General features: G+C 35.1%; 1 non-coding gene across 1 annotated transcript; it reads right to left on the bottom strand.

Moving 5' to 3' along the window:
- Positions 1-4,105: 4,105 nt before the first annotated feature.
- On the bottom strand, positions 4,106-4,207 carry LOC116472036 (U6 spliceosomal RNA). Its single transcript, XR_004248954.1, has one exon. It is a non-coding gene; the product is annotated as a U6 spliceosomal RNA (small nuclear RNA).
- Positions 4,208-23,657: the final 19,450 nt, after the last annotated feature.

Raw genomic sequence — 23,657 nt, 5'->3', positions numbered from 1 at the left:
AGAGTGAGCAAGGCAGAGAAGCATACTGAATTACAGAAAAGCTCTTGACAACAAGAAGGGACCCAAAGTGGGTAGTGCTCTGTGTGATTGGGGCCTGAACGTGGGTAGCCGTCTGTGTGGCTGAGTCCAGAGGTTTTCATAGGTTTGGAATGAAGAGGCAAGGACCGTGGATAGCCTTGGAAAAGGCAACGTTCAATTGGTTAAAAAGCATCATTCAGAAAGAACCAATTGGGAAACAGTAGGCAAACAGGAATAAAAGTTCTCATTCTGATCATGGACTCTATCCAGAACTGGCAGCTCCGTTTTCAGGTTTTAAATTGTCTTTGGTTTGAAGGTCGGGTTTCACTGGGGACCTGCCCCTGTCTGCCTAGGACTTTGTCTGTCTCCTGCCACTGTCATTTATATACTATCTTGCAACCTTCCTTTAGTATATAAACTCCACGAAGGGAGGGACTTAATTTTGTTCACTCCTTTGTTTTGCTTTCTGCTTGATCTCTAGCAGCTAGAACAGAACTTGATACATTATAGGCACTCAATACATATTACTGAACAAATATGTAAAGGTATGGCAATCATCTTAGGAGCTGTAAATTGTTTTCTTATTTAGAATTATAAAATCTGGCTTTGATCCTCTTACTACTAATATTGAGCACATTACATGATTTTTCCTGATATTTTATTTTCTAATTCTAAAATTTAAATTTTTAATTTTTTATATAAATTAACTTCTGCCTGGTATGTTCAAATATTCTATCAATGATTCACTTTTATTACTAATAAAACTATTGTTCAATATGTTACATACTTCTACATTTATTACACTAATTTAAATCTGAACTTTTTGTATATTTGTACATTTTCTTGAACACAGACATTTGACTGGGCTCTGATACTTTTTCTGATCCTCTCCCTCTTCACACCCTTTACCCTCAAGTAGGCTTCAGTGTCTGTTGTTCTCCTCTTTGTGTCCATGTGTTCTTCTCATTTAGCTCCTATTTATCAGTGAGAACATGCAGTATTTCCATTTCTGTTTCTGCATTAGTTTGCTAAGGATAATGGCCTCCAGCTCCATCCATGTGAAAACTGATGAGATTGTCCAGGCATTCAACTTGGTGTGTGTGTGTGTGCTTTTCCAACTATCAAAATTTGACTGCCCAGATAAGATCTCTTCTCGTATAGACTGTTTCCCATTTCCACTTGTCATCATCCTTTATGCCTGCTCAAGAATCATAACCTTTCTTTTACCCAAACTGGAGCCCTTCCCAGGGGTAGGTGTGCTGGCTTGTTATGTAGGTAAATTCACGTCACAAGTGTTTTCTGTACAGATTATTTTTTCACCCCGGTACTAAACCTGGTACTCAACAGTTACTTTTTCTGATCCTCTCTGTCTTCCCACCCTTTACCCTCAAGTAGGCCTCAGTGTCTGTCGTTCTCCTCTTTGTGCCCATGTGTTCTCCTCATTTAGCTCCTACTTATCAGTGAGAACATGCAGTATTTGGATTTCTGTTTCTGCATTAGTTTGCTAAGGATAATGGCCTCCTGCTCCATCCATGTTCCTGCAAAGGACATCATCTCATTCTTTTTTATGGCTGCATATAATATATGCTTTATGTATTTTATATTTGTAACTTTGTCAAGTAATATATTCTGTGTAGAATAAATTCTTGATAAGTTTTGATGATAATGATAAAAATTAAAATAATATAGTTTACTTCTAAAATTAAAATAATACAGTTTACTTCTTAAGATGGTTGCTTGCTCTTTTTATTTAGATAGGCTTAATGTTGTTCTTTCTTCTTATAATTCTAATTCCATTTTTTCCTGTTATATTTAACCTTTTACCATCTATTCATAACCTCACTTCTTATTCTCATCTCCACAGTTAAAGACGTAGAATTTTAAAATTATATGTTTATGTGCATTTATTTAGATTAATAGCATCTTTAAAAATGGTATTTCTCTTATCTCTGATTTTATTTTCAGAATTCATCCATGTAATGTGTTCACCATAGAAAGCACTTTGTGCATCCTCTCTAGTTAGACCCACCCAGTGCCCTTGAGGAGAGCAGAATCATACTATTCTCATCTGACTGTTGACAAAGCAGGAAAGTTAAGAAATATATGTTCATACAGATTGGGGTTGCAGAGATAGAATTCAGGCCTCCTGCCCTACTTTTCAGTGGTATCCCTATTATATCAAGAAGTTCCTCTTGAAGCATACTGCAAAGTTTCCCAGTATTACGTTGTCAGGAGCTGTGTAAAAGAAGCTAGTCACTAAAGAGCACATATGTTAGGGTTTTGTATGAAACCTATAAAAATTCTAGAAAAGGCAGAACTATAATTTGCTTACTGGTAGATCACTGGGTGTGCCTAGCTGCAGAGGTTGGATCAGAGATTGGCTAGAAGGGGCATAGGGGACTTTTTGAAGTGATGGGTGTGTTCTAAACTTTGACTGTGGTAATAGGTCAACTTTCCTCAAAAACACTGGGCCATACACTTAAAATGAATAAAAAAATTTGGATGTTTAGTATAGCTCAATAGAGCTTAAAAGATAAATATTTTCAGGAGGCTGTTACCTCTGTATCAAGAATATAAATATAGGATATTGTTTAATATTTTCAATTTATTGTCCACTGTGGTTAATCAATTAACATTTTCTTTTCTTTCCCTTTAGATTCCCTGGTAACTGATTTATGGTTGAGCAGGTGGTTATAAGTGCAAAGCCGTGTGTTTTTCTCCCATATGACCTCATACACTAATCACTAGGGTACTGTTGTGTTACATGGAACGTGCAATGAGGTCACATTTCTGCCTGGTAGAGAGTAAATAGCAAATAGACTTAGAAAAAATAGCTGGCATTTGATGTCTAATCCTTAAGATTAGTTTATTACGTAAGGGAAAAAAAGGCCAAATATATCTATTTCATCAAAAAATAATTTGACAAAAATTTTTGGTTGACAAATTTCTGTACGTCTAGTTACATTCATTTGAAAATAGGAAAGCCAGGGTACATTTGACAGTGGGTTGAAACAATGTGAAACAAAAAGATTGTAAAAGAAGATAAATGAAGCATGCATAAGCTTAAATTCTTTTTCATCGTTCCTCCTCAATCAAAGCCTTGTAAGTAACTTGTAACAAACATTTTCTCTCATCGAATACCATTTGGTCTTTGAAATTATTATTGGTACTACTTAAAAAATTCATATGAAAATATGTTAATATATGGCAGAGAGAAAATAACACAAGGAATCTTTATGAATCCAATATTCAGTTTCAACACAGTGAATATATTTTGCTCTAAGTCTATATTTACTCTTCATCCCATACCCAACCCTAGGTATTTCTTTAGTCCAATGTAGATAACATATTATTGCATTTTGTAGATCCTTCCATATGTATCTATAAGAAACTTTAAAAATAGTTATTTCCATATTTTTGTTATTCCTAAGGTAGATAGCTATAATTCTTTAATGTTGTGAGAAACGCAGTGTTCACAATTCCTCCAATATCTCATAGTATTTTTAAATTAGAGTCAGTTTGTTTGAATCAGTAGAGTATACACATGGCAGTAAATTGGTATAGTTTTATTTTATTTACAATTTATTCAATAAAGAAACTCATGGCATTGACTCTATATAATTTGGCATATTTAAGATTTTGCTAATTGATTTTGCTTATTGCGTATTGTAACCTTTTGTGACACTTAAGATGGTCTGCAGACCTCTTTATTTCCTGTGAAAAACTAGAGTGTTAATCTAATAATTTATGTCCTACTTTTTAATAAGAACACTTCATAGGAGGAGTTGTAAGCTTTCAGCTGTGTCACATCAATGGATGATCATGTCTGGTTTTTATTCTCATTGTTATTACTGTGACTGATATAGTTTGTCATTTTACTTTTTTAGTATCAATATAAACTTATAGTGAAACCAATACCATTATTATTACTGAAATTATGATTGCTGAAAACATTTGAAGATGTCCTTGTCTGACACTTTTTTACTTCCCATATCATTTTTTTAATTTTTCATATTTATATGTATTTAAGTATGGCGAAATATATACAACATAAAATTTACCACTTTAACCATTTTTAAGTGTACAGAAAAATATAAAACATTTCATAATTTGCATGCCCTCATTGGTCAGGCATCATGCTAATCTCTGTATCATTCTAATTTTTGTATATGTGCTGCTAAAGCAACACCTTGCATTTCTTTTTGTCCTTAGGATGCATCTAAATTGTCTGTATTACAAAATTACTGTATTGTAAAATCCTATTTAATGATTCTTGATGGACTTTAAACATTTTTGTTGCAAATATGTTTCACTATTTTGTCATTTGTCATTGTTGATCATAATATTTATTTGTCATAGATATTTTTGACAAGTTACCTAAGTTCTGGGATACATGTGCAGAAAGTGCAGGTTTGTTATATAGGTATACACGTTCCATGGTGGTTTGCTGCACTCATCAACCTGTCAACTACATTAGGCATTTCTCCTAATGCTATGCCTCCCCCAGCCCCCCCCCCCCCAATAGGCCCCAGTGCATGATGTTCCCCTCCCTATGTCCATGTGTTGTCATTGTTCAACTCCCACTTATGAGTGAGAACGTGCAGTGTTTGGTTTTCCAATCCTGTGTTAGTTTGCAAGGAATGATGGTTTCCAGCTTCATCCCCGCAAAGGACATGAACTCATCATTTTTAATGGCTGCATAGTATTCCATGGTATATATGTGACACATCTTCTTTACCCAGTCTACCATTGATGGGCATTTGGGTTGGTTCCAAGTCTTTACTATTGTGAATAGTGCTGCAATAAACTTATGTGTGCATATGTGATTATAGAAACACAGAAAAGTAAAAATATATGACAAACCACTCTTTCGTACACCATCCATCTAGATGTACAAGTTGTTAAGATGTTTCTAAAAAAAATCACTGAGTTGTATACTTTAAAATGGTGAATTATATCTCAATTAAAAAAAAAAGAATAGTTTTTATTCATATGTAGTCCAATGCTGCTTGGTTGATTTCTTCTAACTAGTGACTCAAGAATTTTCTTGTCATATCAAGAGCTTCAAAGAGATATGAGAATTTTAGAGACTTTTATTATATTATTTCTGCTCATATATTTTATTATTTCTGCACATATCTCAATGCCAGGATTGGCACAATTCCCAAAGCAAGTATATTAGTCTGTTCTCACACTGCTATTAAAAACATACCCGAGATTGGGTAACTTATAAAGGAAAGAGGTTTAATTGACTCACAGTTCCACGTGGCTGGGGAGGCCTCAGAATCATGGCAGAAGGTGAGTAAGGAGCAAATTCACATCTTTCATGGTAGCAGGCAAGAGAGCTTGTGCAGAGGCACTCCTACTTATAAAACCAGCAGATCTCATGAGACTTAGTCACTACCTCAAGTATGGGGAAAACTGCCCCCATGATTTAATTATCTCCACATGGCCCAGCCCTTGACACATGAGGATTATTACAATTCAAGGTGAGATTTGGGTGGGGACACAGCCAAACCATATCAGCAAGAAATTAGAAAATATGGGTGATGTTTCATAAGCAATAAATACCTATACCATATTCTTTCCTCCTAGTTAATAAATTTCACTTTTATTCCATGCACAGATTTGACTGCATTACATTTAGGCAATATTCAACTTCTCTTCAAGGAAACATCTGTCCCATGAAATTTTGGAGTTACAAGAAAAGCACACCCCAGCACTGTCCATGCAGATGCTATTTTACTTATTCTACCCACTTAGTAACTAAGTAATAATAATAATAACAACAACAACAACAACAACAACAACAGAAAGCTTATGTAAACACTTCAAACAGATACTAGGAAATTAACAACGCAGTTGAGAGTCCTTGAGAGAAGAGAAGCACATAAAATGAACTATCAGTCTTGCACTCTGGCTTTCTTTCTGTCTTGGAGCACTTCCAAAATCACAGTGCAGGTAAATAGAATTTAAACAGAAAATGGCAATATCACTGATATGGTTTGGCTGTGTCCCCACCCAAATCTCAACTTGAATTGTATCTCCCAGAATTGCCACATGTTGTGGGAGGGACCTAGGGGAGGTAATGGCATCATGGAGGTCTTTCCCATGCTATTCTTATGATAGTAAGTCTCATGAGATCTGATGGATTTATCAGGGGTTTCTGCTTATGCTTCTTCCTCATTTTTTCTTGCCACCACCATGTAAGAAGTGCTTTTTGCTGCCTTCCTTGATTCTGAGGCCTCCCCAGCCATGTGGAATTGTATGTCCAATTAAGCCTTTTTTTCTTCCCAGTCTCAGGTATGTCTTTATCGGCAGTGTGAAAATGGACTAACACAGTGAATAGGTACCAGGAGTGGGGGGTTGCTGAAAAGATACCTGAAAATGTGGAAGCGACTTAGGAACTGGGTAACAGGCAAAGGTTGGAACAGTTTCAAAGGTTCAGAAGAAGATCAGAAAATTTGGGAAAATTTGGAACTTCCTAGGGACTTTTGGAATAGCTCTGCCTAAACCATTGACAGTGATATGAACAATAAGGTCCAGGCTGAGGTGGTCTCAGATGGAGATGAAGAACTTCTTGAGAACTGGAGTGAAGGTGACTCTTGTTATGTTTTGGCAAAGAGATTGACAACATTTTGCCCCTGCCGTAGAGACTTGTGGAATTCTGAACTTGAGAGAGGTGATTTAGAGTATGTGTCAGGAGAAATTTCTAAGCAGCAAAACAATCAAGAGGTGACTTGGGTTCTGTTAAAGGCATTCAGTTTTATAAGGGAAGAAGAACATAAAAGTTTGGAAAATTCGCAGCCTGACTATGTGATAAAAAAGAAAAACCCATTTTCTGGGGATAAATTAAAGCCAGCTGCAGAAATTTGCATAAATATCAAGGAGCCTAATGTTAATCCCCAAGACCACTGGAAAAATGTCTCCAGGCCCTGTCAGAGACCTTCATGGTAGCAGCCCCTCCCATCACAGGCCCAGAGGCCCAGGAGGAAGAAGTGGTTTCATGGGCCAGGCCCAGGGTCCCTGTGCTGTGTGCAGCCTAGGGACTTTGTGCTCTTAGTCCCAGCTGCTCCAGCCATGGCTGAAAGGGGCCAACAGACAGCTCGGGCTGCAGCTTCAGAGGGTGGAGGCCCCAAACCCAGGCACCTTCCATGTGGTGTTGAGCCTGCAGGTGCATAGAAGTCAAGAATTGAGGTTTGGGAACCTCCACCTAGATTTCTGAAGATTTATGTAAATGCCTGGATGTCCAGGCAAAAGTTTGCTACAGGGGTGGTGCCCTCATATAAAACCTCTGCTAGGGCAGTGCAGAAGGGAAATGTGGGGTTGGAGCCCCCACACGGAGTCCCTACTGGGGCACTGCCTAGTGGAGCTGTGAGAAGAAGGCCTACCCCAGAATGGTAGATCCACTGACAGCTGCACTGTGCACCTGGAAAAGCTGCAGATATTTAATACCAGCCCATGAAAGCAGCTGGGAGTTGGCTGTACCCTCCAAATCACAGGGGCGGAGCTGCCCAAAACCATGGGAACCCACCTCTTGCATCAACGTGACCTGGATGTGAGACATGGAGTCAAAGGAGATGATTTTGGAGCTTTAAAATTTGACTGCCCTGCTGAATTTTGGACTTGAATTGGCCTTGTAACTCCTTGGTTTTGGCCCATTTGTTTTAAATTTCTCCCATTTAAAATCACTGTATTCACCCAATACCTGTACCCTTATTGTATCTAGGACATAACTAGCCTGCTTTTGTATTTAGAGGCTCATAGGCAGAAGGGACTTGCCTTGTGTCAGATGAGGCTTTGGACTGTGGACTTTTGGGTTAATGCTGAAATGAGTTAAGACTTCGGTGGACTGTTGGAAAGGAATGATTGGTTTTGAAATGTAAGGTCATGAGATTGAGAGAGGCCAGGGGCAGAATGTTATGGTTTGGCTGTCCCCCCACCTAAATCTCAACTTGAATTGTATCTCCCAGAATTCCCCCTTGTTGTTGGAGGGACCCATGGGGTGGTAATTGAATCATGGGGGCTGGTATTTCCCCTGCTATTTTCATGATAGTTAATAAGTGTCATGACATCTGATGGGTTCATCAAGGGTTTCTGCTTTCGCTTCTTCCTCGTTTTTCTCTTGCCATTGCCATGTAAGAAGTGCCTTTCACCTCTTACCATAATGCCCCAGCCATGTGGAACTGTAAGTCCAATTAAACCTCTTTTTCTTCCCCATCTCGGATATGTCTTTATCAGTAGTGTGAAAACGGACTAATACAATCACTGGCTAGAAAAAAATGAAATTGTATTCATTGCTGCCATTCTGACTTGAGTTTCAGGAGTCAAAGAGAAAATCGTTATGAAGAAGGAGCCACAAAACTCTATAAAACACTGTATATTTGGCTCACTAGTTTGGATGATGTTTGATAAGCAATAAATATGCCATATTCTTCTTTTCTAGTTACTTTCCTTCTAGTAGATGCAAAACTCTACAAAGATACTGGAATTCAAGCTCAGTAAAAAATAAGCTATTTTAGTGAAACCCAGGGCTTCTGGTAAAAGGAAAACCATGCTGTAAAATGAAGAAAAAGATCCTAGGGTTAAGATCCATGCCCTACAAATATGCCTAGGAGATGCAGAAGGCAACATAATCCAGTGTCTCTACAATGTATCATATCCAATAGGTGAGATAAGATATAAAATCACCAGTCATATGACCTAATAGGAATGAATTATATGTAATAAAGAGATACAGTAGTCTATAAATAGAGCAGGCCCAGAGATGATATAATTATTGTAGCTATTCTATAAGGACTTTAAAACATGGATATTTATACATGGTAGAAAAAGAGAAAAGGGAAAACAATGGGGATTAAATAGATGGAGAATATTAATAGAATGTTTATATATTTTATATAAAGAAGAGTTAAGTGGGTCTCATCAATGTGATAAATAGTAGAACCATACATTGCCTAAAACATGTATTGAACTCAGAAATACAGTCTTAGAAAAATACAGAAACTAAAACAGAGAGAGAAGAAAGAGTACACACATAAAATAAACAAAGCATAAGAGATATGTAGAACATGGTAAAAAAAAAAATAGGTGGCGGGCGGGGGGTGGGGTGGGGGCGGGTTCTCAGAGGAGAATGCAGACAGAAAAAAAAAAAAAAAAGAAAACTGGAAAAAATGATGGTGAATGACTTCCCGTGTCAGTTGAAAGATATTGCCAGTGAATTCAAGTAAGAAAAATACAAAGAAAAAAATACCTAGGTGTATTATAATCAAATAGCTGAAAATCAAAGATCAAGTGATGATATTAAAAGAAGCTGGAGGGGAAAAATGATGTATAACATTTAATGAAAAAGATATATAACTGACAGCTGAGATCTTAATGGAAAATGGAAGTCAGGAAATAATAAAAGGATGACTAAACTAAATTCAATTAGCCCAGAAGCCTAGGAAAAACAATCTGTTGGATATCTTCCCTCTTACCCCCAACCAGCCACCCCCATGAGCCTGATCTCCATATGGAGTAGGGCAAAGAAGGTTCAGAAAATATATGGGAAAACAAAAACATAAATTATCTGTATTGTAGGAAATAATAATATTGGCAGGTGAAATAGTTACCTGGTGTTTTAGTCAAACAGATCACGAGTCAATAAATTTATATTTTTTGTTTTTGAGACGAAGTCTCGCTCTGTTGCCTAGGCTGGAGCACAGTGGCATGATCTCAACTCACCGCAACCCCTGCCTCCTGGATTCAAGTGATTCTCCTGCCTCAGCCTCCCCAGTAGCTGTGATTACAGGCACGCACCATTGCACCCAGCTAATTTTTTGTATTTTTAGTAGAGATGGGGTTTCACCATGTTGGCCAGGCTGGTCTCAAACTCCTGACCTCAGGTAATCCACCTGCCTCAGCCTCCCAAAGTGCTAGTATTACAGGCATGAACCACCATGCCCAGCCAATTTCTATTGTTTTCAAGTCACCTAGAAAACTACCACATTGCCTTCATTCTCGATTCCTTCACTTATTTTTAATTTGTTATCCTTCATTGTACAACATGTAATTTAATAATACTCCTTGAATTCCACTTTTATTAAATAAGGCAAAATACCTTCATCTATGTACTCACTGTCTATTCTATAGTATAAAAACATAAGATGTAGTTCATGTCATTCAGTAGCTTACTGTCTTATGTATGTTTTAAGATTCAATGAACAATAGTGAAAAATAAGACGATAAACACCTACATTATAAATTACTCAGAGCAAATAGTGTATCTGCAAAACACTATAAAAAATAAACAAGAAAAGTGTCAATAAGTAGAATTTAAGATGAAGCTTAAAGAATGGATAGGAAGAATTTCAGCTATTGAAGGAGAGAAGATGGGTTTCAGCAAGGAAGCCAGCTGAGAAATGTTATAATAGGCAAGTACATTGTACACAGAATGACGATATGAACTCTAGAGAAAAGTCCATACTTGGGAGTAGTGGAAAATTGCCTTGTCTAAGTGGGAGATAAAAATAATGCAGAGAAATAAAAAAAAAAAAGAAAAGAGAGAATAAAATTAAAATCTGTTTAGGAAGACAACTGGGAGCTGTTGTAGATTTTTTGAACACTAACAGAATGAAAGGACCTAAGGGACATTAATTCAGAGATCATGTGCAAGATAAATTAGAGAACAAGAAAGAAAGAAAATAGTCACAGAAAAGACTCAAGAGGAGAGTCTGATAGTTATTTTAGAAAACTGGTTAGAGAAGCCAGACGTTCTATGTTAGGGGCCTAAATAAATGCCACTGACCTAGGAGGATCAGCTAAATTTTCTGCATTTCTCTTAAAATCCTGATTTCTCTATTGCAGTTTAATTTCTCTCTTTCATCTCAGTTAGATTTCAAACACTGGCATCTATTTCAGGAAACTTCTCACTGATAATAAAAAATTTGTGCCTAACCTTGGAAGACTTTGCATAAACTTTGATTTCTAAAAGCACTTAACATCCTTGGCATATATTTATAATTCTCACTACTAAGATTCAGTATTGAGAAAATGCCAAGTTTGAAATTTTCAGCTATATTATCTTTAATTTCCAAGCTGTATTAATTTTGCTGACTGTAGTAGCTTTCTTTTCACCTCATTATTGTGTCTTTTCTTGAGACTACTCTAGCTAGCATGTATTTCTGAGATAGGTGAAATCTATATTCTTATACTTTTCCTTTCAATTTTACCTTTCTCAACCAACATTTCTCGTTTAGAAAATGCACCCTCTTTATATACAGATTTCAAGGGTACCTCTTATGGCATAATTAATTTGACTCCTTGGCCAGACGCTTCTATTTAGATTGAAATGTATGGAAGTAATTTGAGATGTCACTCAAATTGCAATATCAGTATTATATGGCAATTCTTTTCTTTGAGCAACAACACTGAAAATCTATTATCTTTCATAAAGGAAATGATTGTTTTTTGAAGATATTTTTATTTTTAAATAAAAATTATAGAATATGTGTTTTTTTCCATAAAATATAAGTTTCTAAGGCACAATCCCTTGAGCTATTTATGCAGATTTAGCCCAGAAAAACAAAGCAGGGAACAGGCAAGATTGAACTGAAAGATACTGAATATCCCAAGTGTATTCACTGAGACTCACTCAAATTTGCAGAATCATAATAGTTGATCAGTATTGAGAAAAATGAGATGATTGAAGATTGTTTAGAACATTTTTTACAAATAAAACATTTTGGAGGTGGTTTGTTTTAAGATGTAAAGTTCTGACAATTCCTTGAATGAGAGATAACTGGGGATTCATTCTTTTTAAAATCTCTACCTGCTGCTGAAACCCAGTCTATGTAAATAGTTACATATAAATAGCTACATGGCAACTTGTATTGCATTTTCATAGTAAATTCTTAGGTTAGCTATTTTCCAGTAGTATGTACTATCCTTGCTAAAAATGTTGTAAATGCTTCCAGTACCATTTGTTTCAATGAAAACTTGGAACTAATTTTTAGCTGTATCAGTTTTATAAACATAAATTGTAATTAATAGAATTTAATGTAAATTAATATAAATTACATATTTAATTTTTTAACTTTCTACCTCTATAATAAAATACAAAATTTATTTTAATTTTGTCAAGTTTCTCATGATTACTTTTTCACCGAAAGTGTATGTAAAACAACCCTTCTGTGTTAAATACGTATTTTCTTTGCACTTGATAATATTATCTATATCGTAAACTATAGTGATGTTAAAATTTGAAAATACGTTTATTTACTAGAATATAACTCTTGAAGGCAGAGGATACAAAATATTTTATAGGAAATGGGTTCTAACACAATTTTACTTAGTAATCTGTACTTGGTAGGTGCTTAATAAATGTTTAAGTAAATGCATGAATTATTTATCTTGCATATTAATCATTTGTTATTCCTGAGTTTGTTTCAATAGAGGAACACTGGCCTCTAGGCAATTAATTTCACTTTAAATGAGTACATAGTTATTTCTGGACTTCACAAAATTAAATCAATTTAAAATTATCCCCTGGTAAAATAAATGCATTTGTTTCATAGGTTTTTATAAGAATATGTTTTCCTAGATGATCCATTGCAGTGTACATTATAAAATACTTGTTAAGAGCTGTGATTTATAATCACCTAATTTAGATTTTGATTATCAATTCTGGATGTTTTTTTTTCTGTAAAAAATATGACAATGGGATTATGATTCCAAATTACTGTGAAGATATTTTTTAAGCTTGGTTGATGTGGCTTATGATAACTTGATGGTATTTTGGATGAGTATATCTTGCTTTGATTCACAATGTATGAACATTAAGGGAATACTTCAAGAGAAAAAAGCCTTCATATGGTTTCTTGTCATAATGAACACTGAATAGTATCCATTTGACAAATTTTTACTTCAGTATTTATAGAAATAGCTAACTTAAACCAGTAATTCTTAGCCAGTGGAAGCATCATAATAGTGGGAGGAACTTTTTGAAAATACACAGAATTGCATTATGTAAGAAACTCTTATATAGAGTAGGAATGGCTTTCTGCTGTGTGTCATTCAGAATTTGCCCAGGTGATTACTACATACAACCCCATTTTCTTAGTTCATTTTGTGCTGCTGTAACAGAATACCAGAGACTGGGTAATTTGTAAAGAACAGAAATTCATTTGCACAGTTCTGGAGGATTGGCAGTGTCACGTGGAGTGGCCCACATCTGGTGAGGACCTTCTTACTGTGTTATCCTTTGTCAAAAGGCAGAAAGGCAAGAAAGTACACAGGAGAAAGAAGGAGGGGGGCTGAGCTTATCCTTTTATCAAGAACCATCTCTCTGGATAAGTAACCCACTCCTGAGATAAGACCATTATTCCATTCATGAAGGCAGAACCCTCATGACCAAATCACCTCTGAAAGGTACCACTTCTCAACAATGCTGCATTGGGGATTAATTTTACAACACATGAACTTATAGGACACATTCAAACATTAGCACCCATTATAACCACTGGATTATAGGCACACATGTTCACACTAGGAACACACATTTATTTTTCTGGCCAAACTCCATATTCATACTAGTTTCCGTGTTTGTGTTTTGTTACTCTGGAAATCAGGTCAATAATCCTCATGATCAGCATATTTTGGTGATGGTGATAGTGAGTACTATTTTCTCAGTCTAAGTGTGGCTTTATTTATGACAAGTAAGGAAGAGCCTATTATTAATATTAGGAATATTAGTTAATATTAGGAAGCTAGGAATTTAGATATATTTATGTGTATACATATATATATGTGCGTGTACACGTGTGTATGCATAAACATTTATAATGCCTTTGTATCCCAATGTCTCATTCTCCACTCCTTCTAAGCAATTTCACAATTGCCTTTCCTTCTGTACTCCTCTATTTCTAACCTCCTGAATTGATTCTTCATTTCAAGGAAGTCCATTCTTCTCAAAGGATGTTGAAAATCTTTCTCTTTAGAACTGCAATTGAGAAAATTACCTAATACTTACCAAGGGTGCCAAACCCGAAACCCCTTCCAAGTAGGTACTTAAGTTAATAATTATGCTTAGTGCAGATCGAGCAAGGCTTTGCACAGAATAATGCACTAGGCTTTGTTACTGGGATCCAAGGCTGCCATCCTAGACACAGAAAAGTTCAGGATCCATTTGGGAATTTAATGTGAAATTTCTACTCCACAGTAGCACATGTTACTAGCTAGTGACTAACCAATTCAACCACAACTTGCCTAATATAGCTAAAATCTGAGACAGGCATGTGGGAAAGAGGCAGGAGAGTGGCGCAATTGCCAAGAGATATGAGCAGGCAAGAACCAGAAATACTGTGGGGTAGATTGCAGTATTTGCATTTCCAGTGTGCAAAATACATGAGCCTCTCCTACAACACTCTATTGCTAGCTCCTAATTTAGAACATTTTTACCATTTTCACCCTGAGATTCCATGTGTGCACTCTGATATCCCAGAGGAAAATAAAAATAATTCTTGGAAATGTGCTATAGTATGAAACATAATAGTACCTAAAATAAGTTATATGGGTCTATATAGGGAAATGATTCTTTTCACCCTGAAGCAATGTTAAAAAAACTGCATTAAAAATCATCAAAAACCTAACACATGTACATACGTTAACACTCATGAGAGATTATGCCTCCTGACCTAGATGGCCTTAATGTTCACCTCAGCTTGACTAAACTTTAACCAGGCTTCTTTTTGACTTTAGGCTCTTGACCTCTTTTTCCTTAGAGCATTTACTTTAGAAAACTTGTAATTGTGAATTCTTTTTCTGCTTCTTTGAGATGTAAATCTTTTTAAAAGCTCTTGCAAGGTTTACAACCCAGAAATGTTTCTCAAGGACCTGGGAGGCACTCCTTTGAAATGCAATCATCAAGACAGATAGTGCCCTGATCTACCAGTTTCTGTGGGATGGTAAGAGCCTGCATTCTACAGAGCCTTGCTCCAAACTGTAAAACTATCTTCTGTCATAAAGATAAGAGAAAGTTTATTTTTCTTTAATTTAAGGCCAATTAACAAACACAGGTGGCCTATAGATCCTTCCACCTTAACTCTTAAACTCTTTACAGCTTTCTTTCAACTCAGTATAACTCAGACTCAGTTCTAGACTTGTTCCATTTTTGCAAGAGTCTTGAATAAAGTCTTTGTCAACTTTAAACTTTATTCTGTATGATTTTTCTTTTGATACTACCACTCTCCCTTCACTTTGCCCTTATACACTTAAAAAATAATAATATTGTTTATGGTAGAAGCAATAAAGTGAAAGATGCCAAGACTACAAAGAAGCCATGTGTTATTTTAGCAGAGAATAGAGAGTGATGGATCGTATGTCTAAGAAAGTTCAAATCAGAAAGAAAGTTGATGAATTAACACAAGAGCAGATTTCCAGGGGAGGGAGAAAGGAGCCCTTGCTTCTGAGGTGGCAAGTTATTATTTTTTTCCAGAGCTGCTCTAAGTAAACAGCTTCCATTTCTTCATGAGCTCAGTGAGATGATTTTCTGTAACTTCCTGTAAGGGAGGAGACCACCTCTCATATTGTCTTATGCCCAATTTCTGCCTCCAAAGAAAGAAGAAGTAAAAACTAAAAGGCAGAAATGAAATCCACAAGCAGACAGCCTGGTGCCACAACCTGGGCCTGGTAGTTAAATATCGACCCCTGACCTAATCAGTTATGTTATCTATAGATTACAGACATTGTATAGAAAAGCACCGTGAAAATCCCTGTCCTGTTCTGTTCCGTTCTAATTACCGGTGCATGCAGCCCCCAGTCACATACTCACTGCTTGCTCAATTGATCACGACCCTCTCACGTGGACCCCCTTAGAGCTGTGAGCCCTTAAAAGGGACAGGAATTGCTCACTCGGGGAGCTCAGTTTTTGGAGATGTGAGTCTTGCTGAAGTTCCGGGCCGAATAGAGCCCTTCCTTCTTTAACTCGGTGTCTGAGGGGTTTTGTCTGCGGCTTGTCCTGCTACACTTGTACTAGATTTCAAAGATAATTTGCCTCTACTGTCTTCATTTTTCCTTAAGATTGAATCATCATCAAGCCCTCAGAATTCTCTCCCAAAGTTAATAAAATTTCTCAAGTTAGGATAAAATGTTCAGTCAATATTTGCTAGAAATGCAGATTTTGAACAAGGCAATAATTACAAGACACATGGATATTGTAGTGAAATTTAGAGGATACATCCACAGCTGATGTGCTCTATTTCTTTTACCCCCTCCATTTAAACCCCCATTCCTTTTTATTATTGGGCAAACATACTTTCTCAGATTTCCTGCTTATTTATCTTACTCTGTTTCCTCTGTAATGGAGAGGTCTTTTCGTATTCGAGTTCTTTATAACTTTGCATCTTAAGTGGACAAACATCCTTACACCCCAAGGAAACTCCTTAGAAATTGAAAACAGTTACTCATATTGTTCCAAAGAGGAAACAAAAAGGATAAACGACATTTAAAGTCAAGTCCCTATGATAATAATAACAATAAACTTTTGTTTGCTCTTGATGTTCTCAAGCTTATATTTTTTCCTCAATACTGATTTTTCTTATTTTCGTTTTAACAAACGAGCAAAAAAATTCAGAAACAAACAAAAAACCCCTAAAAACAAACAGAAAGACACGCACACACATGCACACACAGACACACACACACACACACACACACACACACACACACACACACACACACAAATAATGACCAAACTTGGTGAAATGAAGATTGTTTTGAGGTACAGACTCTGAAATATTCAATACTGAATATGATTACATTGAATCAGAAATCAAAATAACTGAAATTTATAGTCCATGTTAGCTACCTAATTAACTTTTTGCCAAAGAAATTTTATTTCTAAAAGCCTCAGTGTTTTGTCTATAAATGAAAATGATGATTCCTGATATACCAGTATCAGAAAGTTTTAAAAATAAAATGTAATAACAAATATAAAAATACTTTATGAAATAGCTCTAGAAAATTGACTGTGGCAATATTAAGGAAAATAGTCCACTAGTATTGGATGGTATAAATCTTAAATCAGGTATTAACTACAATCTTGTTGATATTTTAAAATCTAGTAGTTTGCAGTAATAAATTTAAGAAAATGTATCTTAGAGAATTTCAAAAACTTCTGGGCAGCATTCATTGTTTGCTTACATAAGGCCAAGTTTGTGTATATTTATTTAACTGAGACTTTTCATTCACAGGGCTAAATGCTTTACTGTTTTACCACATCTCAGGGGCTTCCTGTTGCAACTAATAAACTTATATCTTGCAGGTATATGCATAGCAGAGTGTTTAACTTTGTTGATTATAATGAAGTAAAATTTGACAACAGTGATGGTTTTATGAAGACATATTTTCTCCCTAAATTAACTTAAAGCTATATTATGATCACAATAAATGTTAACAGGCTTTTTGTGTGTGAACTAGTCAAAAGGTATTTAAAGTATATATGGAAAAATAGGCATATAAGATAATCTACACAAAATTTTATGGAGGAGTATTTAGTAAGAATTTACATTTCAACATGTCAGATAGATATTTAAAACTTAATTAAAGCATTTCCTATCACCTTGTACTTTTAAGCAAATCATGAAATAGAATAGAGAGACATGAAATAACCCCAAATTCCTACATGAACTTAGTAGGTTAATGTCAAGTTATTTCAAATTGTGAGGGAAGTAGAAAGTGGTTATTTTAATACATGAGTTTCAGCCTTCTGGTTCATGATAGATGTATGAACAAAACAAAATATAAATAGATGCCTACACTTCAATTCTTATACAACATTAAATTCCAGGTCAATAATAATTTGAAGTTAAAAATGAAACTAGAAGGCTACTAGAGGAATATATAGGATAATTACTTTTTATGTATATTTAGATAAGGAGTCACTTTCTAAGCAGGGACTGTAACTTGAGGTTATATTTTTAAGCAAATAATTTAAGATGTCATAATTATAAATTTTCCAAATAGAAACAGATTATTAAAATGACTCAGAAAAATATCTAAATCAATTTCACAAAGACATATTTTCTTAAAAATAGATAAAATACCATTCAATGGTGAAATGGGCATGAACATATAGTTTATGAAAAAATAAAAATTTACAGATTAAAAATATAAAACTCTGCCAGTCATGATGGTTCATGCCTGTAATCCCAACACTTTCAGAGGCCGAAACAAGAGGATTGGTTGAGTCCAGGACTTTGAGACCAGCCAGGGAAACATGATGAAACCCTGTCTCTATAAAAAACCACAAAAATTAGCCTGCCATGGTAGCGCGTGCCTGTAGTCCTAGCTCCAGAGGAGGCTGGGAGGTTGAGGCTGCAGTGAGCTGTCATCATGCTACTGCACTCCAGCCTGGGTGTCAGAATAAGACCCTGTCTCAAAAAGAAAAAAAAAAGCCCATAAAAATTATTCAACTACACACATTAAGCCACAAAACAGTCTTCACCAATCACAGCAATAATCATAAGTTTAGTAATACACAATGTCCTGAGTTTATGGAGAAATGATTATTCAAAAAGTATTGATGAAATATGTATCCACATTTAAAATACGCCTTAATTTCAATCCCAAAATTCTACCAGTGTTGACTTATTCTACAGATAGGCTGTGTCTGTACAGAAAAAGTAAGACAATTTGGACTGCACGGAAGACAAAAAAAAAAAAAAAAAGAATGGAGATGATCTTAATGAATATTACATAATAGCAAAAGACAGATATTTTTAAAAATCCATTAATAGGTACCAATTGAATAATCCAAGATAACTTCATAAAATTAGACAAAATAATATATAGTTATTTTGATTCCTTTTGAAGTGTAAGGTGGATCAATATCAATGATATGAATGATCTGCTAGTTATGTAGATCTAAAAAGGAATAGTGGAAGAGGGTATCTTTTATAGTACATGTTCCCTTTCTGTAAAAGTATAAATTTATAAATGAATGCACATTAGTCTTCATATATGAAGAATATTTGTGGAAAAATATTTAAAAGAAACTGTTAGCAGAATTATTTTTTGGGAATACGTTACCATAAATCTGAAGTAAGAGAGAAAAGCTTACTAATTGTCTAATCTTTTGAATTATTTGATGCATTTCCTTTTTAATAAAAGTAAATTGTCAATGGTGTCTTATGTTTAAGTAACAACTAAAAAATAATAAAGGATATACAAAAATAAAACACATAATATATTGTAGCTGTTTTTCTAAGAAATGACTGTTTACTTTCAGCAGTTTGTTGACACTAAAACGTATAGTGTCTTAAAATAACTTGGTAGACATAGCCCATTTTTCTTCAAAAGAGTATATTTCCCATAGTTTAAAGGAAGAACATACTAGTCAAATCAGGAAAGCCCAGGCCTTTCATATTTGACCTTTTGTATTATTGGTATTTATAAGCTCAAGCCAAATTTTATGGCAATTTATTTACAGAGAAATATGAGAACTCTGCTAGAATATAAGGATTCTGAATAGCAAATGCTCCTCTCCTAGATCCAGGATTAATTTCTTCTGTGATTTCAACTTTCATCCTTTACATTTTTATTTTAGTAAATTTTATGATATGTTGTCAATAGTGTTAGCATAACAGTTTAAGGTTTACTCTATTTATTTACATATAAATGTCTCTCTTTATATATCACATGTAGGAAATGGAAAAGTAATTTTCTCTCTGAATTTTATATACTGCTTTCTGTTTGTGAAAATGACTTGCCCTCTTCAGAACACTGCATTTAGACTAGATCTGTTATCATTCACCATGCATAATGTATTCTTTCCCATCTCCATGCTATTTCTCCCGACTACAAGTGTTCAGACTTGTAATTAGTCAATCTTCCTCTTTTTTCTTCAATGGTATGGAGCCTTTATAAAGTTAATTAAAATATCTTAATAAGAAATCCTCTCGCTTATCTGTTTTGTTTGTGAACTCTGTATAGCTTTATGGCTTTCTTGATGTTATTTCCAAAGCGATATTTGTCTTTTCAAAAAGACTGTAATTATCTTGAGAGCAAAAGCAAGTTTCTTCTATTTAATTTACTTCACATGCCGTTTAGTAAAATACTTTACCATTAGGTTTTTAACAAAATTTTAAATGCTTTTATTATATAATAAGGTAAGATTTGTAAGAATGTCATCATTATCAAATTAATTTTTCATACCACTAAAATTATAAGTGATAAGACATTCTCACTGGTCAAATATGCATTACTATGCATATTTGCATAGTAATTCTCGCAATTGCAGGACAATTCTCTAAGTAGCCTTGGAACAACTCAGTTCTCCTCTCTTTTCTTGTTTGTAGTCCTCAAGAAATTGTAGAATGTGCTGGAACGCAAAATCCTGAGATGGGGCTGTACTGGTGAGAACGACCTGGGATCTATTCTTCTCTCCCTCAGAAGTAGAATGTTCCTCCAGGCTTTAGCAGCATGTCATGTTGCCCCTGATGCATGTCACCCTTGGGTCTGCTCTTCAGGATCCCTCAGCTGCAGTGCAAGTGGGGCACTCACAGTCAGGACTCCAACCACACTAAGCTGCTTTCCTCAGCCTTGGGAGACCAGCTCACAATAAATCGTAAGCCTCCGTTGTCCCTTGCTGTCTATTTATAAGTAATACATCCAGTTTGTGTAACTTGTGTGCATTGGTGTTGTGTCTCACCAGACTCACGCAAGTTTGTAATCAGTGCATAGTGAATCGACTTCATATATAAATAAACTATTTAAAATAAATTTACAATAACTCATGCATAATAAAGTATAATTTACTTTTTCATGTATTTTCCTCCATTCTTTTCTATAAACATTTTAATGTATTTATAGCATAATCTATATTTGCTTGTTTGTTTCTTTTACTTTACTAACAACTTCAACATATGCTTGGCTAGATTACTTTTAAAAAGTCATAGAGTAATAATATTTGCGTAATATTTTATTACTTACAATATCTTATATCTATTAAAGCAAACGTGTGTTCATGTCAGGCATTTAGGTTGGCTTTATTGTTTCCATGTAATCTATATTTTTATATAAATGTGCATTCAATGAAGTTTTTTGGTACATGGGGGTCTCTATAGACTAGATTTCAAACAGTGATAACAGTTGATCAAAATCTGTTACTTTCAAGACTATGAAACATTGGAACACACAATTGTTAATATGTGTGTTTCAAAAATCTCTATTGTAGCTGTTTTTCTAAGAAATTACTGTTTACTTTCATCAGTTTGTTGACACTAAAATGTATTTGTACTGCATGTCTCAAGATGAATTGGTGCCCCTAAAAAAGCAAAAGATGCCAGGTACAACAGGAAAATTGGAAACATTAATTTTAAATAATGATTTTAAAAAGCATATCTGGTTTAGAAGTAAAGATGTTTTAATGGGCAGTTAAGACGTTATGTTGGTTTAAAAAAAAAAAATTCCCCCAAGATGGCTGATTACAGACATCAGATGCCTGTTCTCTTCAGAAACAAGAACTAAAGTTACAAGTGAATGATCATAGCCTTAGTGGAATACTGAGAGATGAGTTCCAAGACCTCAGCACATCCCACCATGTGCTCCCTTTGCCACCCATGTCAGCATATGTGCTTCTGTTCATCTTTGGGGAATTCGTGGGCAAGCTGGCTTTTACTCCTCAGTGCCACCTACTGGACAAAAGATTGGTTGGGTAATTCTGTAATTGCACAACCAAGTTTAAAATCGGTTGACAGAAAGGCATAGTGCTGGTGAATGAGATAAGCTTCCACACTTGAAGCCCCACAGAAGATAGTGAGCCAGCTCACATGCTCAGTACATTGCTACAATAATCCGCATTACAGAAGACCACTGTCCTAAAGCTACCTATAACCAAGGAACCCATATATTGCCTTGGCACCCTAAAGTCACCGAGAATTGAAGCCAAATGATCATACACAATAGACATTACAGTCACACCCTCAAGGGGGAATTGTCTTATCCAAATGAAAGTAAATTAAAAAATAACAAGTGACAGGTTTTCCAGATGATTAGGATCAGTGCAAGAACTCTAACAGTACAAAAACCCAAAATATCTCGACACCCCAAAGATCACAGCAGCTCTCTAGCAATAAATTCTAATCAAAATGAAAATTCTGAAATGAAAGATAAATAAGTCAAAATACGGATTGTAAGAAAGCTAAATGAGGTCAATGAGAAAGTTGAAAACCGACAGAAAGAAATCAGGAAAACAATTCAGGATATGAATGAAAAAAAATTACCGAAGAAATGGATATTTAAAAAATACAGAACTTCTAGGAATAAAAAAATTCATTGAAGGAATCACAAAATATGAAAACTTTAACAATAGACTAAATCAAGCAGAAGAAAGAATTTTAGAGACTGAAGACCAGTCCTTAAAATTAACCTAGTCAGGCAAAAATAAATAAATAAATACATAAAATAAAAAAATAAAAATTGAACAAAGCCTTCAAGAAATATGGGATTATGTAAAGTGACCAGACATATTAAGTACACATTCTTGAGGAAGAAGGAGACATAAAAGGCTTAGAAAATGTATTCTACACAATTCAGGAAAAGTTCCCTGGTTAGGGAGAGAATTAGACATTCAGACACTAGAAGCTCAAAGACCACCTGGTAGATTCTCTGCAAGACTAACCTCAATAAAGCACATAGCCATCAGTTTACCCAACATCAAAGTGAAGGAAAAAATCCTAAAAGTATCTGGAGAAAAGTGTCTAATCACTTATAAAGGAAGTTCCATCAGACTTACAGCATAGACTGTAAGCGGAAACGTAACAAGCCAGAGGAGACTGCCATACTATCTTCAGCCTTCTTAAACAAAAAACATGCCTGCCAATTATTTCATATCCGGACAAACTAAACTTTATAGATGAAGAAGAAACAGAGTCATTCCCAGAGAAGCAAAAGCTAAAGAAATGTGTCACCACTAGGCTAATCCTATAAGAAATACACAAAGGAATTCTAAATGTGGAAATGAAAAGGTGATATTTGCCATTATAAAAGCATACATAAGTTCAAAGCTCACAAATCCTATAAAGCAATTACACAATTGAGACTACAAAGCAACAAGGTAGCAGCATTATGACAGAAACAAAAGGACAAATATCAATATTAACCTTGAACATCAATGGCTTAAATGCTTCACTTAAAACATACAGACAGGCAAATTGGGTTAAGAAAACACACAAGCAAACAAAACATGTTCCGAACATTTGTTGGCTATAAGAAACTCACCTAATGGTTAAAGACACCTACAGATTCAAAGTAAAGGGGTGGAAAAATGTACACTACACGATGGAAAACAAAAATGAGCGGGAGTAGCTATACTCACATCAGATAAAACAGACTTTAAATCAACAACGGTAAAATTTAGACAAAGAAGGTCATTATATAATGATAAAGTGTTCAATTCAATAAGAAGATATAATTGTCTTCGATATATATGCACCCAGACTTATAAAACAAACACTACTAGACTTAAGAAAAGAGAAACAGTAATACAATAACAGTGAGGAACTTCAACACCACACTGATAGCACTAGACATCATTGAGGCAGAAAATCAACAAAGAATCTCTGGACTTAAACTGGACTGTAGACCAAACAGACCTAATA

This window comes from Hylobates moloch, unplaced genomic scaffold (genome assembly GCF_009828535.3).
Source record: "Hylobates moloch isolate HMO894 unplaced genomic scaffold, HMol_V3 SCAFFOLD_6, whole genome shotgun sequence".
Taxonomy (NCBI): domain Eukaryota; kingdom Metazoa; phylum Chordata; class Mammalia; order Primates; family Hylobatidae; genus Hylobates; species Hylobates moloch.
This window is presented reverse-complemented; position numbering and strand designations above follow the sequence as displayed.